The 18198-nt window shown below is 38.1% G+C and overlaps 1 pseudogene; it reads right to left on the bottom strand.

The window, feature by feature from the left end:
- Positions 1-12812: 12812 nt before the first annotated feature.
- On the bottom strand, positions 12813-13851 carry Hint1-ps2 (histidine triad nucleotide binding protein 1, pseudogene 2; annotated as a pseudogene).
- Positions 13852-18198: the final 4347 nt, after the last annotated feature.

Here is an 18198-nt window from a genome sequence, read left to right as displayed (position 1 = left end):
TTGTTCAAGCAAAAAGCACAATCAAAAAGAAAGTAGAGGTGTGCAAGTTTCAGTATTAGAAATAATCAGAGCTACATATGTATACAAGTGTCCCAGTGATGTTCTGCTAGAATGGTAATAGGGAGAAAAATGATTCAAATTCATGGTGCATACTTCATATACATGATATCTATGTATATATGTGCATATATAATATACATGTACATATATAACATATATGAAATACATATTTATATGTTATACACATATACGTGTACACATATCATATATATAATATATGTGCTTATATATGATATATGCTCACATACACATACATAAACATATCATATATGTGATATACACATACCATATATATATATCACATACATGTGTATATCATGTATTCATATATGTATAAATATATTAAACTGTTGAAGAATAAAAATAAATTAAAAAAATTTATTATCTGAAGTCTTTTGCTACATGAAGTGTTGATCCAAATAGAAAGACCTCCGCTCCAACAGTGTTCAAGGGTACCTTTTCTCCCTACCCTTTTGATTCCTTTATTTCATCCTTTCAAAAATAATCATTTTGTGAAGGTGGGATGAAATCTCATTGTGGTTCAATTTGTGCTTAAGGATGATTAGTAGTGATGAACATGCAGGCCCTGGCCCATTTTTAAGTGAATCTATTTGTCTTCTGTTGTTGTTAACTATTCAGTTGAAGTTGCTGTCCACTTAGACTCCTTATCAGATGTATCACCTCTTTATATGTTCAATGTGTTTTCAAAAACTGTTCTATTCTTTAGGTTTCTTTCATCTGCCTTGGTTGGGCAAAAAATACTTCGGTTTGCTATTATTGTGTTTGTTTATTTTTGGATTTTTGCTTTTGATTCTTGTTTATATCTATGACAATGTCACCAGAATGTCTTTTGTCCCTGTGTCTTCTGGTGAAATTAAATTCCTAAATCCTGCATTTTTATCTTTTATCTATTTTAGTTGCAATTTTTTAACTGTTGTAAAATGAGAAGCATAATTTCACTCTTCTATGCATGGATATTTAGTTTTCCAAATAATATTTATTAGAGAGATTATTTTCCCTTTCCCACTGTATATACTCTTGGCAACTTGGTCTTAAACCAGATGATTTTAGCTGAGTGGGTCCATTTCTGGATCACTATTCTGTTTCCTCGGTCGATGTTTTATTGTCCTTACCCTGCTGCTCTGATTATGATACATTTGTGTAGATTTTGAAATTAGTATGACACTTTGGTTTTCTTTTTTTTTTTCTTCTTCAAGTTTGGTTTGGCTACTTAGAATCCTTTCCAGGTCCACATAAATTGTAGGATTTGTTTTTCTATTTCTATGAAAAACGTTGCTGTAGAGTTTGGAGGGAAGTCTTCAGCAGTTAGGAGTTCTCTCCAATCCCAGCTTCTTCTGGCTTCTGAGAGTAGACACTTGGTGCACAGATATATCATTGTCATATATACATGGTACAGACATGTATGTAGTCAAAACATCCATACAGACAAAAACCAATAATTTAAAGCATAATTTAATTTATAACATTAGAAATATTGATAGAAACCGACAGGAGCTGTAGTTAACTTTTGGTCATATGAACATTTAGACGATAACTTTTTTCAGTCTTTTAACTCAAGGAATCTTTCTATAGATTGTCCCTAGATTTTAAACACTGTCTACAGAATGGACATTTTCCTAAGAACCTTAGGAGATTACAAGTACTGAGTTAAGGGCCAGAGAGATAGTTCAAAGGTTATGAGCACTGGCTGCCCTTCCAGAAAAGTTAGTTTTGATTCCCAAGTATACATGTAGTGAACAGACATGTATGCAAGGAAAATACCAGTATGCATAAAATAAAATAATACATTTAAAAATATACCAAACAAGATATAATCAGTGGCATTATCGGCATAAGACTAAACCCACTTATTGCTATTTGCTTATCTATTTACTTTTTTAAAGACTTACTTAGTTTTTAATTGCATGTATGCATGCAAGCTTGAGTACCGAGAACGTCTATACACCATGTATGGAGGAGCCGAAAGAGGTCAGCGTAAGGTGTTGGCTCTCCAGGAATTAAAATTACAGGCAACTGTGAACTGCCATCTGGGTTCTTGAAAACGAATCTGGGTCATCTGCAGAAGGAGCAAGTCCTTCTGATCATGAAACCATCTCTCCAGGCCCATTTCATTCATTAATTTTTCAAGATAGGGTTTTATGTATCCAAGCCTGGTCTTAAACTTGCTATACAGCTCAAGCTAATGTTAACTCCTGACTCTCCTGTTTTTGTATCTTGAGTACTGTAATTGCAGATATATGTATATGTGTATATATATGTATATGATGTATATGTATATGTATATGTATATGTATATAATATGTATTGTTTTAAATATATTTTTTAAAAATAAAGATTATGGGTATATATGATCTTTTCTTTCTTTTTATTGGATTTTTTTAAAATTTACATTTCAAATGTTATACCCTCTCTCCCATCCAACTACTGACCCCTGCCCACCTCCCTCCCCTGACATTCCCCTACACTGGTGGGTACAGCCTTGGCAAGACCAAGGGCTTCTCCTCCTCTCTTTGGTGCCCAAGAAAATCATCCTCTGCTACATATGCAGCTGGAGCCATGGGTCTGACTATATGTATTCTTTGGATGGTGGTTTAGTCTCTGGGAGCTCTGGTTGGTTTGTATTGTTGTTCTTAAGGGGTTGTAAACCTCTTCAGCTCCTTCAATCCTCCAATGGGGACCCCATTCTCAGTTCAGTGGTTGGCTTCGAACATTTGCCTCTGTATTTGCCATGCTTTGGCAGAGCCCCTCAGGAGACGGCTATATCAGGCTCCTGTCAGCATGCACATATGATCTTGGCATATATGACCTTTTCTTATTGAGGTAGGTAGAGAATAGTTTATCTCTTTTTATAGGGTTATATGTAAGACTTAAGTACTTTGGTCTAAATTGAAGGCTAAGGATTGTCTGAACTCCAACTTGGATACTCTTGTGTTGGACAAGGTGTGTCTTTTGTATGTCAGAGATAACATGCACTATAGAGCCAGTGCTCAAAAAGTATCCTCTGATTAGAAAACAGGAAGTCAACTGATTACAATTTAATGAGAATGTTTAAAGTGCTATGTCAATGCTGAAAAAATAAAGATTGCTTTGGAATTTAAATACAGAGTATTTTTTCCATTTTTTATTGAAAATGTTCCTTTCTTGTACAACAAATATATTCTGATTGTAGTTTTCCCTCTCTCTACCTCTCCCAATTCCTTCCCACCTCTGTTCACCTCCATATCCACTCCCCCTCTGCCTTTCATTAGAAAAGAACAGACTTCTAAGAGATAACAATAAAAAGTAACAAAATATAAGATGAAAACCTCCTATCATATCAAAGTTAGACATAGCAACCTAACAGGAGGAAAACAGTCCCAAAAACAGGCACAAGAGTCAGAGACCCATTTGCCCTCACAGTAAATAGTGACATAAAAAACTAAGCTAATAGCTATCTATAATAAAACTCAGAGGATCTTGTATAAAGTCATGTAGGCCCTCGGCTTGCTGCTTCAGTCTCTATGAGCTCCTATAGCACCCTGCTTAGTTCATTGAGAGAATCTTGTTCTCCTGTTGTCCTCTATTCCCTCTGGCTCTTACAATCTTTCTGCTTCCTCTTCCTCTCTGTTACCTGAACTTTTCGGGGAGGGATTTGGTGGAGGCTTCCTATTTAGACTTTCTCTCCATGTAATATCTGGCTGTTGGTCTCTACATCTGACCCCATCTGTGCCTGGAGAAAGCTCCTCTGATGTTAACAGAGATCAGGAGACACTAACCCATAAGTAAATAGCAGACTATCATTAGGAGGCTATTATCGATATCGTATTTGGTTTTACTCTAGGTCTCTGTGCTCTCTAGTCTTTGGTTCTTGGTTACTCAAGCAGCATGGGTTCCTTCTTGTGGAGAGGAAGTTCTGTACCACCGTTGCTCTAGAGTGTTTTTCAAGCAGGACAGATTGTAGGTCAGTTTTGTGACTGGGTTGGTGTCCATGTTTCTTTTTTGGTAGCTTTCAGTGTACCTTCGCACACCAAAGAGTGCAGGATGTAGGAGTGAAGGCTCCATGTAGGTACCAACTCAACTTCTCCGTGTTTATTGAATTGCATGGGTGTTGTCTTCAGCAATGAAACCTAGATCTTGGTTTGCAGAGAGCCACCCTTTGTCTTAGCATCAGCCTGGGTTATTTGGGGATTTACATGAGATGTCCTTGGCAAAAAACTCAATTGAATGCAACCCAGTCCCTCCATTGGAAGCTTTGCATAGCTACAAGATACAACTGGTTTAGAGTCCATATCTTCCATTACTAGGAGACTTCATTAGTACCACCTTCATAGATTCCAAGAAGTTTTCACTGCATTAGGTCTCCACCCTCCTCCCAAATGCCACCCAATTCTAGCTGTCTCTTTCTGTATTCTTTCCCTCCATCCTATCTCCCCCAAAATTTGATTCCCACCCTCTTCTATCTCACCATCATTCCACCATAAAATTTATTCTACTACACCCATGCCCAGGTGTAGTGACTGGTTTTGTGTGCCAACTTGACACAATCTGGGTTATCACAGAGAAAGGGGATTCCCTTGAGGAGATGCCTCCATGACCTCCAGCTGTAAGGCATTTTCTCAATTAGTGATCAAGGGGGGAGAGCCAATTTTGGGTGGTGCCATCCCTGGGCTGGTGGTCCTGTGTTCTATAAAAGAGCAAACAGCAAGCCAGGGGAAGCAATCCAGTGAGTAGCATCCCTCCATGACCTCTGGATCAGCTCCTGTTTCCTGACCTGCCTGAGTTCCAGTCCTGACTTCCTTAGGTGATGAACAGCAATGTGGAAGTGTAAGCTGAATAAACCCTTTCCTCCCCAACTTGCTTCTTGGTCATGATGTTTATGCAGGAATAGAAACCCTGACTAAGACACCAGGATATCTGTGTGCTCCATCCTAGACCCCTCTTCTTTACCTGAGCTCTCTGAGTCTATTGATTGTAGCTTAGTTTTCATTTACTTAATGGCTAATAACCACTTATAACTGGATGCATACAATAATTGTCTTTCTGGGTCAGGGTTAACTCACTTGGGATGATTTTTTTTTGAGTTCCAATCATTTGTCTGAAAATTTCATGCTGTCACTTTTTAACAGCTGAGTAATATTCCATTATATAAATGTAACATATTCCCATTATCCATTCTTCTTTTGAGGGACATCTAGGTGGTTTGCAGTTTCTGGGTATTATGAATGAAGGCACAATGAACATCATTGAGCAAGATTCCTTGAAATAGGATAGAACATCCTTTTGGTATATGCCCAAGAGTGATATAGCTGGGTCTTGAGATAGGTGAACTCCCAATTTTCTGAGGAATCACCATATTGATTTTCATAGAGGCTGTACAAGTTTGAACTTCCTCTAGCAGTGAAGAAGTGTTCCCCCTTGCTCCACATCCTCACCAGCATGAGTTGTTACTTGTGTTACTGATCCTTCTGACAGGTATAAGATTTAAATCTCAAAGTAGTTTTGATTTGTATTTCCTCAATGGCTAAGAATATTGACCCTTTCTTTAAGTGTTTCTTAGCCATTTGGTATCCCACTATTGAGAATTCACTTTTTTGATCTGTACTCCATCTTAAAATTGTTAAGTTTTTTGATATCTAGTTTCTTGAGTTCTATCTATATTGTGTACAATAGTGCTCTATTAGCTGTAGAATTGGTGAAGACAAAACAAAACAAAACTTTTCCCCATTCTGTAGGCTGCTGCTTTGTCTGACTAACAGTGTCCTTTTTCTTACAGAAGCTGTTCAGTTTCATGAGGTCCCATTTGTTAATTGTCAACCTTAGTGCCTGTGCTACTGGTATTCTTAGGTCTATTTTCTTGGAATATCTCTTTCCAATCCTTTACCCTGAGGTCTATCCTTGATGTTGAGGTTTTTGGATACAGCGGAGGGATGTATTCGTTTTTTCAATCTATTCTGTTAGTCTGTGAAATGAGACCATTGATATAGAGAGATATTAATGATCAATGATTTTTGATTCCTGTCATTTTGTCAGCCACTGTTGTGGTGTGTGTGTGTGTGTGTGTGTGTGTGTGTGTGTGTGTTTCTCTTTTTTAATTTTGCTTGTGTGAGATAATTTATTCTCTGTGTTTTCATGTACCCTCCTTACTTCCTTAGGTTGGAGTTTTTCTTCTAGTATCTTTTGTGGGGCTAGATTAGTAGCTAGAAAAATTTTAAATTTGACTTTTTCATGGAATATCTTTTTTTCTTTGTCAATAATGAGTGAAAGTTTTGCTAGGTATAGTAGTCTGACTGGTATCTGTATTTCTTAGAGTCTGCAACACAACTGTCCAGGAATTTCTGGCTTTTGTTGTCTCCATTGAGAAGTCATAGGTAATTTTAATAGGTCTGCGATTATATGCTTCTTGGTCTTTTTCCCTTGCAGCTTTTAATATTTTTCTTTGTTCTGTATGTTTAGTATTTTGATTATTTGATAAGGGTATTTTATTTTCTGGTCTAATCTATTTCATGCTCTGTATGCTTCTTGTACCTTAGTACTCACTTTGTTTAGGTTGGAAAATTTTTCTTTTGTGATTTCATTGAAACTATTTTTCTGGGCCTTTGATCTGGGTTTCTTGTCTATATTCTAGTCCTATTATTCTTAGGGTTAATCTTTTCATAATATCTTATATTTCCTGGATGTTGTGGGTGAGTGGCTTTTTAGATTTAACATTTTCCTTAATGGATATATCTATTTCCTTTATTGTATCTTCAATGATCAAGAGTTTCTCTTTCATGTCTTGTACTTTATTGGTGAAGCCTGCCTCTAGAGTTCCTGTTTGAATTCCTAAATATTTCATTTCCTGAATTTTGTCAGTTTGTGTTTTCTTTATTGATTCTACTTCTAATTTCAGGTCTTAAATAGTTTTACTCTTCTCCTTCCTTTTCCATTCCTCGTTCACGTTTTCTTGGATTTCTTTAAGTGATTTATCAATTTACATTTTTAAGGACCTCTATCAACTTCAAAAAGGCTATTTTAAGGTCTTTTTCTTGTGCTTCGACTACCTTGGAATATCCAGGGCCTAGTATGGTGTTATAGCTGTGCTCTGGTGGTGCCACCTTGCCTTGGCCGTTATTGAGTGTGTTATTACTCTGGCATGTAGGCATCCGCATTTGGGATGCTTATAGTCCAGGCTCTGATTTCTGGATTTGTCTTTGTTGGGTGAGTATTTTATTCCTTGGTTCTATTTCCTGTGTGGATTTTCAGATAGTGTTGCATCTGTATATTGCCTGTTTTCTTGGTCTGCTCAGCTGGTGTGTTCACAGGGAATGAATACTGGTGTTGGAACCTGGGATAGTGAGCTGGGATGAGTTGGGAGAAAGAAGGTTGGAGGAGGAGGTCTTTGTGATCCATTTGGGGTAAGGTAAGAGATTAAAAGGAGACCACAACAGGTTTCCTGCTGTATACCTCGAGATAAGACTGGAAGAACAGATTTGGATTTTTTTTTTAACATCTCAAGTAGTCTTCACATCTCAGAAAAGGGCTAAGAAAATGTTTGCTAACAACAGCTTTTAGGAGTCTTTACTCTCTTTTTAATATTAAAAATGGCTTGAGTAATTTTAAGGATTTATAATAAAATTTAAAAATACTGAGTTCCTTATATACTCCACTGCCAATCTTTTTATGTTTTGTTTTGTTTGAGACAGGATTTGTGTGTGTGTGTGTGTGTGTGTGTGTGTGTGTGTGTGTGTGTGTGTGTATGTATGTATGTATGTATGTATGTATGTATGATGCAGGCCTGGCTGCCCTAGAACTCTCTGTGTAAACCAGTGTAGCCTTGAATTCACAGAGATCTGCCTGCCTATGCTTCCAAAGTGTTGAGACTAAAGCATGTGGCACTATTGCCCAGCCACCCCTACTGCTAAGCTTTAAATAATAGTCCAACCATTCATGTCCCTACCAGAGTGGTTCATTTGTTGAAATTGATGACATGACTGACAACTGATGACATAACTAAAGTCTACTGTACACTTGAGTTTACTTCTGCTCCTGGTGATGTATATTCTATAGGCTTAAAAATATAGGAGACATATTTCCATTCTACAACACAAACTGAATAGTTTTATTGTCTCTGGTTTGATGTGCTGTGCCAACCTTTCTTCTTTATTTTATTTTTTATTAGATATATTTCTTTACTTACATTTCAAATGTTATTCCCTCTCCTGGTTTCCTGTCCATAAGCCCCTATCCTCTCCCCCTCCCTCACATGGGTGTTCCCCCCTTTACTTCCCTTTCCCCCCTGACATTCCCCTGCACTGGGGCAGTCTCCTTCCTTTTCCATTATTTGTTCACCAAGGGCTTCCTCTTCCACTGGTGCCCCAACAAGTCTATTCTCTGCTACATATGCAGTTGGAGCCCTGTGTCAGTTCATGTATAGTCTTTTTGTTTTCCCTAGTGGTCGCTGATCTTTCCATGGTTACTGTATTATATTTTTAATACCCAAAGAACAATGGATTGTGAGGAATTGTTTATTTTAGCTCATGACATCTATCATGGCAAAGAGAACATGGTGGAGCACAGCAGTTTATGTCACAACAGACTAGAAGCCAAGCGGCAAACAGAAAGGGACTTGCTACAAGACAGAAAGACACCACTGGCATGAATGTTGACTTACTTCCTCCAGCTAGATCACACTTCCGAGCTTTGGAGGATATTTTCAAATAATGCCTGTAGCTGGGAACCAAGCCTCCACTCCACAGAAGTTTTGTACAGATACATATTTAAGCCATAATATGTTATGCAAAAGCTCACGTTCCTCTCATAGTAAAAATATATCTAGACCATTACCAAGAGTCCAAAAATACGAAAAATTCCACCATTGCCTGAAAGTCTAAGTTCAAAGACTACTCTAAAACAAGTCAAACCCTTAATCCGGAGCCCCTTTAAACTTGATAAGTTCCATACGTCCGCCATTCAATGTCACTGAGTAGGTATTCCTAGTCAAAGGGGGAATAACATGAGAGGACTAAGGAATAAAGATAAATTGGGTCTAGAAGGACAAACACTAAGTCCTATAGCTTCATGTCTGTCCTCTAAGGCATGTGACCCATGATGTGAGTTTTCAAGGATTAGAAGCCCTACTCTTCCACCCATGTTGGCTCCGTCCTATATAGCACTCCATTGGCCTGGGTCTACTGATAGCCTACTGCCTTCCTAGTTTTCTATCGCTTCCAGTTTTCTATCGCTTCCCACTTTTTAGATTCCCCACTGTGGCTAGGACTTCACCCTCAGAGCACTGCACATTATCTTCTCAGAAATCTCCTGCAGGATCCTGAAGTTGTTACACATTATACTACATCTCATATTTTCCTGTAAATTAGGGAGCAAGTCTCCATGACCCCATGATTGATTTTCGTATGGCTGAGAAACTGACATCACTGCTAGATGTCACTTTGTGAACATCTACAAAAGGAGATGTGCTTCTTTGGACATGAATTCAGGATGGGTAGAGACTTTTGGATAGGGTCAGGATAATTCCTGAGACTCCTCAAAGCATCTCCCCTGCTGTGGTAATACTTGGAACTTGGTTTCTTTGTGTTGGTATAGATATTTTCAGAAACTATGCCTTCCACAACCCCAACACTGACTTCTCTGACCAAACTACACATTTTATTCCTCTGCCTATAAAACTTCCCACTTTCATTATGAGTGGACCAGTCTTACAATAGTTAGCAAAACATATCATATCTCGAAAGCCTCGGACTTTCTTCTGCTGAATTAATTAGCCACCTTCAAATTCAGCCTTCCTCAGTGCCTCAGGATCTACCTCGACATAATGCTCTTTGCTAGAATATAAGACAAAGACTTGTAGTTCAGGTCCATATAGAGTTCTTGTTCCCATTTGAAATCTCACAGACTTCACTGTCTGCATTTTTTAATCAACATTCTGATCTTTTGTACTCTCAGCAGAATCACCCACTATGCTGTGTTATAGCTAACCAAAGCGTATATAACCCACATTTCCAAAGCTGTTACAGAGGCTTCTGAACCAAATGGTCAGGTAGTCATAGCAATGACATTTTTCTGGTATCAATTTTCTGGTTTTGCCAGGTTTTGCATTCCTGCTAGAAAACAGAACACATTGAGCCCCTTGAGGGAAAAGGGATTTATTTTGAATGATAACGTCAGAAGGCTTGGTGCATGGTTCCTTGGTCCTATGTCCTTGGGCAGAACATTATATGGCTATGGAGGTGTGTGGTAAACGGGTGTTTAAAGTCAAGAGACAGGAGAGGGGAGAGGGGTAGGGAAAGAGGGATGAAGAGAGACAGCAAGAAGAACACACACGTGTGTGTATGTGTGTACGTCTCTCTGTGTGTATATATACACACACATACATATTCACAGAGAGAGGGAGAGAGAGAGAGAGAGAGAGAGAGAGAGAGAGAGAGAGAGAGAGAGAAACTAGGCACTATGTATCTTAGCTAATGTTGTACTGTGATGAAGAGACACCGTGACCCAGAGCTGCTCTTATAAAGGAAAACATTTAGCATTTACTCGGTGCTGACTTATGTTTCAGAAGTTTAGTTTATTATCACAGGGCAGAAGACGTGATGCAGGGCAGTAGACATGGTGCTAGGGAGGGAGCTGGGAGTCCTACATCTGGATTGCTGGATTGGCAGGTGGGCAGAGATAGATAGATAGATAGATAGATAGATAGATAGATAGATAGATAGATAGATGGATGGTTGGATAGATAGATAGATAGATAGATAGATAGATAGATAGATAGATGGATGGATGGTTGGATGGATGGATGGATGGTTGGATAGATAGATAGATAGATAGATAGATAGATAGATAGATAGATAGATAGATGGAAGAATGTATGGTTGGATGGATGGATGGATGGATGGTTGGATAGATAGATAGATAGATAGATAGATAGATAGATAGATAGATAGATAGATAGATAGATAGATAGATGGAAGAATGTATGGTTGGATGGATGGATGGATGGATGGTTGGATAGATAGATAGATAGATAGATAGATAGATAGATAGATAGATAGATAGATAGATAGATGGAAGAATGTATGGTTGGATGGATGGATGGATGGATGGTTGGATAGATAGATAGATAGATAGATAGATAGATAGATAGATAGATGGAAGAATGTATGGTTGGATGGATGGATGGATGGTTGGATAGATAGATAGATAGATAGATAGATAGATAGATAGATAGATAGATGGAAGAATGTATGGTTGGATGGATGGATGGATGGATGGTTGGATAGATAGATAGGTAGGTAGATAGATAGATGGAAGAATGTATGGTTGGATGGATGGATGGATGGTTGGATAGATAGATAGATAGATAGATAGATAGATAGATAGATGGAAGAATGTATGGTTGGATGGATGGATGGATGGATGGTTGGATAGATAGATAGGTAGGTAGATAGATAGATGGAAGAATGTATGGTTGGATGGATGGATGGATGGATGGTTGGATAGATAGATAGATAGATAGATAGATAGATAGATAGATAGATAGATAGGTAGATAGGTAGATGGATGGATAGATAGATACTAGCCTGCTTTAGCTTTAGAAACCTCAAATCCCATCCGCAAGGACACACTCTCTTAAAAAGCCCCGCCATGTTAATAATGCTACCTCCTGGTGGTGAAACATCGACATCTCGGAGCCTCTGGACACCATTCCTATTTAAACCTCCACACTGTGTGTAGTCCTCCAAGGCTCAAAGTGTACCTCTCATGAACCTACTCCCTCCACCTCCTCTTTACTCTTGAAGCTTTGACCACTTCCCCAAATCCTGCCACTAATGAGGACCAAACAGTCAACATATGGGTATTCAAACCATAATGATCTTCACATTAAATGCCTAGAACAAACAAACACGTTGTAACCATGGCTGACATAGAATTTAATCTGTTCACCATTTTTTGCTTTATTGCTACTATTTCTTTTCTTGACTTGTCTTGTTTATCTAATTTCTCTCACCAAAAGTTATTGGTCCCCTGAAGGAAGAGAAATGAATTAAAAAACAAAACAAGAGGGTGTAAGTTTTAAGATTTCTTAAACAAATGCTTTCTTGAGGCTATTCACATCGTGTTTATGACTGGAACCAGAGCACGTTATTAGGCAGTTTTAGTTAAATGGAAATCTTCACATTATGAATAAATGAGAAAGCAGCAGTGTTAAATGCAACTTATATATTTGTACTGTATAAGGTTTGAAATGATAATATCTCTAATATTAATTTTTAAAAATAAAAGTTTCCTCTGGAGATAAATGTTATCATAAGTTTAAGGGGAAATTACTTTATAGAAGTTATGTAAATTAGATTTATTTTTTTATAAGGGGTTAGGTTATGAAAGGTGTTAGGTAATGAAAAAGCTAATATTAAAAACCAAATTCCTTGGAGAATTAATGAACAATTAGTTTTACTTTACAAATTATTTTGCCATTCTGTGTTCTTGCCCAGGGGCTACTCAGAATTGAAACTCAAACATAAAATACGAAAAAGAAATAATACTTCTTACTTAATGTGGAATAAAATATTCATATTTAAATGCTCTTGGGAATAAATGAAACCATTATTTTATGTATTTTTATGTATCTTCTGTTTTAATACATTTTCTAAGTTTCAGAACATTTTCAAGTCTTAATGCCCTGAAGCACACACACTGAAGCCTTACGACACTGTCAACAACTCACATGATTTCCTTTGACATGGAGACACGTGGCCAAATGAAAAGACTTGATCGAGATGCCCTCATGACAATGACTTTAATTAATATTTATGTTTCAAGGAAAGCATTTTAGCTGATTCTGGGGCTCTCGAGAGAAGTAAAAATCCTCCAAGGGGCTTTGCATTCCAAGAAAAGAAGTGAGAATTCAAAATATTATTTGGCTTTTGGAAACAATGCAGAAGTTGATTCCTCAGGAAATCTTTTTTTTTTTTTATTTTATTAGGCACAGAATTTTAAATGATCTCTTCAATCTCTCCATACACAGGCAAAACTATGTGTGCCATTGAACTTACTGGAGCTTGCCAACTACCTAGAGAAGGTCACTTATCCTCAACCTGCTTAACCAGGAGGCCAGTTCATCTGCCGACCTTCAAGGACTTGGAAGTGAATATGACAGACAGACTGCCCCCTCCGACTGCACCTTCATTCACCACCATCCCATACCCGCGCTTCAGGCCCAGATCCACAGCACATTTCTTGCCAACAATCATTAAATGTCCTAGAAAACTTTCATCATCATCATCTGCCACAGAAATCTGAAATATGTGCTTCTTGGGTATCACCAGAAAGTGTGTTGGTGCTTGAGGCAAGACACCGATCGTCCTCGAAAATTATCTTGGCTGGGATTTCTTTGAGGATGATCTTGCCGAAGATCGTGTCGCCACCGGGCTGGGCCACTTGAGCCTTGGCAATCTGGTCAGCATCGCGGCCGCTTGCTGTCCTCCCCGCGCCTCGGCCTCCAGGACAGGAAATCTTAATTATGGATGAGTTTTCCACATGGATGTTTCCTCACAAGTGATATAGGGAAACAGAATGGACAGAGAAGCATGGGGACTGAAACTAGAAAGATGGTCCTGTGAATGGGTGAAGAACTTCTGATTGTACAAATCCCCTTTAGGAGCCAACTTTCCTATTAAAAAGTAAGGGAAAAAAACCTGATCTACTTTGCAGTCTAGTGGGCAGACAGTGGATGTTCCTTAAACATTAACGTTCTCTCTCAGATGTTCTTTTTAACTCACCTTTAAATACTTCACACATGAAACCAACAAAATGTATAAGCAAACGCACATGCAAACACATGTACTCTGTTTAGATTTTTAGGGGTTAATAATGCAATATATATATACAGGTTGTTAATTAGTCACATAGCTTCATCCTCTATTTGGAAATTGTTTTTGCCAGGAGTAGTGGTGAATGCCTGTGAGCCTGTAATCCCAGCAATTGGAAGGATGAGGCAGGAGGACTGCCTTAATTTAGAGACCAACCTGTACTACATAGTGCGTTTCAGGCTAGCTCAGCTTGCATAACAAGACAGTGTCTAAAAAGAATAGAAAAAACCAACAAGAAAACTAAGATAAACTCTAAAAACAATTATTATAAAATGGTAGTAACAACTTTGTACATATGTTCACTATGTATACACACACATAATATACTACACACACACACATGCATGCACCTACACGCATGCATCCACACACATAATATACACCACACATAGACACAGAGACAGACACACACACACGCATGCACCCACACACATAAAATACACCGCATACATAATGTACAACACACACACATGTATGTATGTATGTATATATATATTTATTTATATTTTAGGAAATATACATATTTCCAGGAAAAATTTATACCCTGAAATACACCTTTCACGTAGTTAGGAGTAAGGATGTTGTTACAGGACTGCCTATGTTTAAATCCTTCTGGTTCATCACTACTATGTGTGCAACTTTGGTCATGTTATTGGCCTTCTCTCTCCTTCAAATTTGTGTATTAAAAAAGTGGGAATAACAATAATATTAATACTATATATAATTGTTGCAAGAATTAGTTAACATGTATAAAGGGCATGAAATGGGACCAGTACACAGTATTATATGTGTGTAAACTATTTAAATGATTGTATATGAATATATACATTTAAAATTATGAAATAATCAGGTATGTATTTAGGAATTAGTACTCTCTATATACATATATCCACTCTGTAGAATCATAATTCTCTAACAACTATATTTAATACTGTTTTCGTTGTGCTATTGGGGCATAGATGAAACCATTATTTTATGCATTTTCTTGTGTCTTCTGTTTTAATAAAATTTCCAAGTTTCAGAAACTTTTCAAGTTTTAATGCCCCAAAGCCCACACTCAAGTTTTAAAGGGTTACTGCAACCATCGACAAGTCACGTGTTTTTCTTTGACATGAAGGCGTGGGGTTGAAAGGCTTGCCGATGTACTCAGGGATAATAAGAACGTACGTAAGTGGTCACACGCCCATATAAACACATATGGATAAAACACACATTCACGCACAATGTAGCTAAGAGAAAGCTTAATTCCGCAAACTGCTCTGCAATAGTTCGTTTGGGCCTTGGACAACATCCAATGGCTTTCATCTCTTCTCATAGTTCTGGAGTTTCTGAAAGTCAGCTCCAGAGTCCCTGGAAAGATTGAGTGTCAGATAAGCGCAGGAGGTAGTGCCAGCTGATGCTATGCCAGGCTTAGTTCTCTATGAGATCCTGTAGATTTCAAGGGTCTCTGTGAGCTTACCATCTCTTAGAAATTATTTCTCTCCAGTGTGTGTTAGTCTTGATTAAACCAGGCTATAGATTTTTAAAATGGCAATGCTTATTCCAGATCAGGGCTGGATTCATTGTGCAGAGTGAAAAGTAATTTAGGCATTCACTGTACATGCATTTGCTATGAATGTGTGAGGCAGAGCTTTCATATTTTATTTATAATTTGTTATGATGAAAGGCCTGATTCAAAATATAAATATAGCTACAGAAACATTGTTCACGAATGGTATCTGATATGACATTTTGTTTCTATGAAAGAGTGCTGGTGTCATTTAGAAAATGTTATATGTATTTTTAGAAGCAAACTCAGCCACTTAATTTCCTGGTCAACTTTTGTTATAGTTTATATCTGTCTTGACTGTCTAGGCTCCCTCTGAGAGGTAATACAGAATTAGAAAATTCTTAACTTATGTGCCCCTTTCTTCCCTAAGTCCTCTGCATGCCTAACAACATAAAATCCTGTATCTGAACGACTCATCCCTTGATCATCCAGCATTGTATCAGTTCAGAGTTTCTCCTGCCATAATTTTGGAAACATTGACTTTAACGCACAAAGTAGCAGGTTAATGATTTGTAAGGAACGAACATGATGTGAGACTTCTTTGCCTCAGTCCTCAATTTCCCCATCAGGCTTTACACTGCTGTGGGAAAAACAGCTGACATGGCCAAATGAAGGAGGGAAGGAAGGAAGAAGGAAGGAAGGAAGAAGGAAGGAAGGAAGGAAGAAATGAGGAAGGAAGGAAGGAAGAAACGAGGAAGGAAGGAAGAAGGAAGGAAGGAAGGAGGAAGGAAGAAACGAGGAAGGAAGGAAGAAGGAAGGAAGGAAGGAAGAAGGAAGGAAGAAGGAAGGAGGAAGGAAGGGAGGGAGGAAGGAGGAAGGAAGGAAGGAGGAAGGAAGGAAGGAAGGGAGGAAGGAGGAAGGAAGGAAGGAAGGAGGAAGGAAGGAAGGAAGGAAGAAGGAAGGAAGGAAGGCAGGCAGGCAGGCAGGCAGGCAGGCATTGTATTTTGTTGAGGTTTGGAGGTCTTAGTTTACCACCTTTGAGAAGCTGTGCCATGGGAAACAGCTCATATGATGACTGTTACATCACAGTAGGGACACCTAGGAACCAAGGCCAAGGATGGGACTCCAGTGACTGACTTCCTTCATTCAGCCACTTCCATTTCACTCCCCCTCCACTGGTTTTGTTCAGATTTATGACTCAACACTGGATCCCACTGGGTCTCGGGCTAGAGCCTCCATGTTAGCTGTCTAGGGAAGGCATCACAGACACACACTTGGGTGCTCTTTCTGGTATCACTGCCATTTCTCCATGCAACCGCGCTGAATTAACCATCAGCTTTTCTTTATTAACACTTAGCACACTTGTTTTCTATTTTAAACAATAAAATGATACAATTTGGCATTATTAGCTCATTCTTTGGGGGCATGCCCAGGAGTACTCTAGCAATTATGCAATGTTTATCTCCCAGTACTTGCCAAGGAAGAATGACCTGGTCTTTTCTACTTAATGCTTTTGTTTTTAAAAGTTGGAATGGATTAGATTAGGAAAAAACAAAGAACAAAGGTTTTATTAGATCTGTGCTCTTTGGGCTGGCTTAAAGCCTAGGCTCACAACCAAAATATAAGGTCTGTGCTCTTAAGGTAGCCAGATTCTACAATTTATTAGGAGACACCGCTGATTTGAGAAAAGAGTGGTTTCTTCCTGCTCTGACTTTTCAACCTTTCTTTCTAAAGTCCACATGAGCCAAGAGGCCAGCTCTCTCCAGGTTATAGTTTGAATAAAGTAAGCTGTGGAAACAAGCAATCAAGAGTTCTCATCCAGAGGACATGAAACTCCTTAACTTTAAAAGTGCCCTTGAGCAGTAAACAGATATGACAACAGACCTGCTGGACACATTTACTGAACAAACACATCCCTTTACTTTATGAAGACAGATCTCTGACTGAAAACTACGTCAGTCCTCCATCTAGTTCCGAAACAGCTAATGAATAGCCATGGATTGCAGTTCGGTAGCTCTTAGGATCAGAAAGGCAAAAATCACACCACCAGCACACAGCAGAGAAAGGGAGAGGGAGAGAGACGGCAAGGGTCAGGCAGAAAGTAATTTCCACACATAAAAAGTCTGAGAAACATTAGAAAAATGGGATGAGGATGTCAATTCATTTTAGAGCTTTAAAATTGAAATCTACCTGACTCTAACACAAGCTAGAGGATGGAAATGACCCACTGTGTGAATGAGCCATATCACAGGATAGTATTCTGGGATTCAGGTCAACATATTAAAAAAATAATAACTTTAAAAAAATAACTTTTTTTGGGAGCAAATTCGACAAAAGTGTCTGCTTGTTAGCAGCATGATATACATTAAGAGTTCCCAAGAAAATGAGTAGAAACTGTTATATGAACAAAATAGTATGATGAAAGGACCAGGCATGTAAGTAAGGGTAAGCTTTCAGACATATAATTAACTCTTAATGTATGGATTATTTCATCCTAAATGGTGTAAATAGACAATGCAAAGAACAAATAATATGCTCTACATTAAAAAAATTATGAGACTTTACTTCAAGAAAGAAAAAGATAATAAATAAATAAATGAAGAAAGAAAGAAGGAAGGAAAGAAGGAAGAAAGGAAGAAATATTCACATGTCTCATGTGTAGAGGCATAAATTATTTTTTAAGGGAGGACACAGGTACAGCTCAGGAGTCAATTGACTTGTGTTATGTGAAAGTATTATGTCTTGAAAAACAATTCTAAGAACATATTTGTATATATTTATAGATAT

The sequence above is a fragment of the Rattus norvegicus genome, chromosome 2 (genome assembly GCF_036323735.1).
Source record: "Rattus norvegicus strain BN/NHsdMcwi chromosome 2, GRCr8, whole genome shotgun sequence".
In the NCBI taxonomy this organism is placed as follows: domain Eukaryota; kingdom Metazoa; phylum Chordata; class Mammalia; order Rodentia; family Muridae; genus Rattus; species Rattus norvegicus.
This window is presented reverse-complemented; position numbering and strand designations above follow the sequence as displayed.